This window comes from Elephantulus edwardii, unplaced genomic scaffold, assembly GCF_000299155.1.
Source record: "Elephantulus edwardii isolate Elephantulus edwardi_28Jun2011 unplaced genomic scaffold, EleEdw1.0 scaffold00085, whole genome shotgun sequence".
Taxonomy (NCBI): domain Eukaryota; kingdom Metazoa; phylum Chordata; class Mammalia; order Macroscelidea; family Macroscelididae; genus Elephantulus; species Elephantulus edwardii.
The window spans coordinates 8884157-8889027 of record NW_006399835.1 but is presented as its reverse complement, the minus strand read 5'-3'; positions in this window follow the sequence as shown (position 1 = coordinate 8889027).

Here is a 4871-nt window from a genome sequence, read left to right as displayed (position 1 = left end):
AGGGAGTGAGTGAGTCATTCACTGGAAGTTCTAATCCACCAGTGACTTTGACCATAGGAGCCTCTCTGTATGTTCTGATCCACCAGTGACTATAAGACAAATATGGGGAAGCTCCTCCCATTCAATTTACAAACTCATAAACTCAATGGAGGGTCAGCTATAAATTGCTTCAGACTTGAAAACAATGACTGAGTATGCGTGATATACTACAAAAGGAAACCCACCAAATCCTATGTTCTCTTAATCTTTCCTGGTACTTGGCTCATTGTAGCAGACAATGTGTCAATCCAACTCATTGAGAATTTTCCTATTTTTTGGTTACCTCCTACATAAGATGATATATTTCTCTCCTGGTAACATGTCCAAAGTTTATAAGATCAAATATCACCATTCTCATTTATAAGGAGCATTCAGGTTATATAGTTCATCCTGGACAATTTCATTTTTTTTTATTTATCATGCTGCTGTTTATAAGTGTTATTGTTTGAATTTTTGTTTTATTTATTTTGAGGTATAATTCATACTGAAGGCTTTAAACTTCTTTGATAAGTGCTTCTTTTTATCTTTGTTTTCTTTAGGCAAGATAGTGTTATTTGCATATTGCAAGTTTTAATAAGTCTTTCTTCAATCCTGATGCTATATTTTTCTTCACATGTCAACTTTTCTACTTAATAGTTGACTATTAAAAAGCTAATAAATAACTGTTAAACTCTTAACCTAGTGTATTATTGTTGGCTTTTTACTGAATTTTTCAGCATTCTTAGGATATTAAGGATATCCTAAGGTTGGTACTTGGCTCCTATCTCATATATTACATAAGGGAGTTGTTTATACTCTAATTCTCAAATATATTGTGACTATGATATTTAGTACCACTTTCTTATTATTAGCATTTCTCACTGGACTATTGCAACAGGTCCAGAGCTGATCTCTTTGTCTCAATTTTCCCTTTGATTCAAATGACCAGAAAGAGGAGCTATGAATAATTAATATACTTGAAATTGTTAAAAGTGAAGAATACTCAAAATTACCTTGTTCACAATTTTACTGTAAAAAAAAAAGATTTTTTGTTTCCTCAGATCAAGAGACAAGAGGAAACAAAAAGTATGCTCTAAGTTCCTTTGCAGCTCTAAGAGAAATGAAATTATGGGAAATCTCAGGGTTTTAACATTTGTCTCTGAAAAGGCAGTACATCTGTTCATAATTTCTTACAAAGGAAAAATAAGCAAATGAAATAGTTTTACGATTCACTGATTTTTCTCACTAATTTCCATCAAATTGGAACTGATTCATTGTTGAGCCTCCAGTAGATATTTAATTGGTCAGGAGGTGATTCCATATCTTTCTCCTGCAGATCTGCTGGTGGATTTGAACTTCTTGAGAATTGCCAACTTTATATTTAAGCATAACTCCTTATAGGCAAGGCCGCCAAAGTTCCCCTAAGATCTCATTGTGGTTGTGTACCGTAGAGTCAGAACCAGCCCATAGCTGACCCTTGAGCAGGTTTTCAGAGGTAGTTAATTCCACAGGAGGAGAGTGCCCATCCTCGTATGGAGCAGCTGGTGGCCTCAAACCATGTTCCTTTGGGATTGCAGCACAGCAATTCGTGAGCTCTTTAGCTACACAATAATTTTTACCTGGTGTACTTCCTTTTATTTATTGTAAATATACATATTAGGTATCTAAAAGAAGGGATTCTTTAAAACTAGTGGTAGTTGCAATTCTAAAGTATGTGGTATATATGGTATTGGGAAGATTAGGTGATCTTTAATCACTGTTAATGTACTTCAATGGAATAGTGCCCTCAGGAAGATAATACTTTTAAAGTAATTATTTAATCCATTTCCTTCAATTATTCCCATTGCTTTGAGTCAATTCCAGCTCATAAATTACCTTCTAGAGAATGATGCTGGCCAGCCTGGGCCTAGGGTTTGAACCAGGAGGCGGCCTTAAGCCCAGAGACAGCTGGGAAAGGAGAGAAGCAGCCATGTTGTTCCTGGATGGCTGGCTCCTCCCAGCATCTTGGGAAGCTCTCCTTGCCAGAAGGAAGGAGCATGGTGGTGTGAGCACAGGAATTGTGGCAAGCTTCTGGAGTCGACTGCTTTTCCAGGAATGTGTTTGACGTGCAGGTTTGCTCTGTCCCCGGAGTGAGGCTAGCCAGCCTGGGCCTAGAGTTCGAACCAGGAGGTGGCTTTAAGCCCATGGGCCCTTGGACCTGCAGCCCTCGGGCCAGGTTCAAATTGTCTTCCTGTCAAACATTCTTCTAGGTGGTATAACACTAGTCTGTGCGTTGCTGTACAGAGGTAACTCGTGGTTGCTGTGATGCTGAAGACTGTGACAGTGATGTGGCAATCGTGGTAACGGGTACCCATGATGGACAGTGTTGGCTGTAGCTTCCTGACTAAATCAAGCCTGGAAGCAGGAGCGGCACCCACTTCCGGAATGGCTTGCCTCTGGAAACTCTATGTACGAACAGTGCTCAGGCCATTCGTTCATAGGGTCGCTATGAGTTATCTATGACTCAACGGCATCAAACAACAGCAACAACAGAGAATTTCTAAAGCTGTAAATTGCACTGGAGGATATTGTATGTATTTTTTCTGCAAGCAGCTGGTGCATCTAACAAGTAATGATATGTAATATTTTTAAAAAAAATTTTTTATTTTATATTGGTTTGCTGAAAACATTTTTGTTTACATATGTTGTGTGTTTCACACATTCCTTTATTCACATTGTGCTTAATACAATAATTCCCAAAGATTGTGTGTTATAAAATTAACCACCATTGATCTATGCCCACAATTACCCAAGTTTTTCAGATCCTCACTGGATCTTCCTAATTCCTTCATCCTCTTCTACTGTCCACCAAACTCCATAGGCTTGTAATTTTCTTCACTCCCCACCCTCCGCTTCCGTCTTGCCTCTCTTTCTTCCTTTGGACTATTGTTTACATATTTCTAGTAATCAGTATATTTTTTCAAATAGTTATCTTAGGCAATAATTGTTCTTATGAGACTGACATGTACTCAAATAATACTCTCCACCCTCTCCTATGTTATATAAGAGGTTTTTAAAATCTTTGCTCTGAAGTTTTACAATAGTGTTGTGTCATGTGAATATACCAAAATTTCTCAGTCCATTCTTTTCTTACTGAACATTTAGGCTGTTTCAGTCTTCTTGCTATTGTGAATAATGCTGCTTTCATTATCACTGTCCAAGTCTCCATGTGTGCCTCAGTTATATTTTCCTTGTGGTATATTTAGGAATATACTGAAGAATAGGTGAGTCTTATGGAATTTCTATGTTCAGCTTTTTGAGGAAATGCTAAACTGCCTTCCAGAGTGGTTATATCATTTTACAATACAACCAATTGTATAAGATTTCTAATATCTCAACATTCTTTCCAGCTTTTATTGCCTGCTGACCTAATAACTTTGACACTGCTACTGAGTTGAGACAGTATCTCATTGTGGTTTTCATTTGCATCTCTCTTATTGTCAGTGATTTTGAAAATTTCTTCACTTGTCTGTTGGCCATACGAATGTCTTCTTTTGCCAATTTTGTAATTGGGTTATAAGGTGTGCTATTGCATGCGCGCACTCGAGCTCATTCTCTTTCTCTCCCTCGATCCCTTTCTCCCTCTCTCTCCCTCCTTCTCTCTGTCTCTCTCTCCCTCCTTCCCTCCATCTCTCTCTCTCTCTCTCTCTGTTTCTCTGTTTCTCTCTTTCTCTCTCTCTCTGATTTTTTGAGTTGCCTTTTTTTTCCATTTTGTAAGTTTTCTTTTCATCTAATTGTTAAAAGTTTTGATGCACACAAAACTTAATCTTTAGGAGATCTGATTCATCTATATTATTTTCCTCTCCTGGTTGTACATTTCTGACTGTAGTTTCCGGCCTCTTTATAACAGAAGTTAGTTTTCTAAGTTGGTCCCATTTTGTGTCTTATGATCTTTATGGTTTTGGGCTTTACTCATAGGTTTCTGATCCACCTTGAGTTAATTTTTGTGTGTGGTGTGAGATGTGAAACCTGCTTCAGCTTTCTCCAGAAAACAGTTTGTTTTTGACAACAAAATTTGTTGAAGAGGTTGTTATTTCTCTACTCAATAAACTTTGTTTCCTTGTCAAACACCAGCTGACTGTAGATAGATGGGTTAATTTCTGGGTCTCAGTTATGTTTCATTGGTCTATGTTCCTGTATTGTATAAGTACCAAGTTTTTTTTGTAATTACAGCTATGTAGTTAGTTTTGGTATCAAGGAAAGCTATATCTTATACTTCATTCTTGTTTTTCTGAAGTAATTTGCTTATTTGGGATCCCTTTCCTCTTTAAATACATTTGTCTGTAGCCTTTTCAATTTTTTTAAAAATAAATTTCATATCTATATTGGGATTGTGTTTAACATGTAGATTACTTTTAGTGGAATTGCGATTTTCATGATGCTGATTCTTCCTATCCATGAAAAGGCAGCATTTGTCCATTTATTTTAAGACTCTGATTATTTTTCATAGTAGTGTTTTGTAGTTTTCTTTATTAAGGTGCTTTGAGTTTTTTTTAGTTGGATACAATCCCAAGTATCTTAATTTGTAATTTGCTATTGTAAATGGATTAAATACTTCCATATGGATTGAAGCTCAACATCAAGCAAGCACCATGATGAAAAAGAGATTGAAGTTGTTAAAAGTTACAATTTACTCGACTTTACAATATATAATCTTGGCACCAGCAGTCATAAAATGAAAAGATGAATGGCATTAGGTGAACCCGCTCTCAGGGACCTTTCCAGAGTACTGTAAAGCAACAATGTCAGTCTAGAGACTAAGATGAAACTGATTCAGACCATGGTCTTTGCAATTACTACACTTCAGAGAGCTG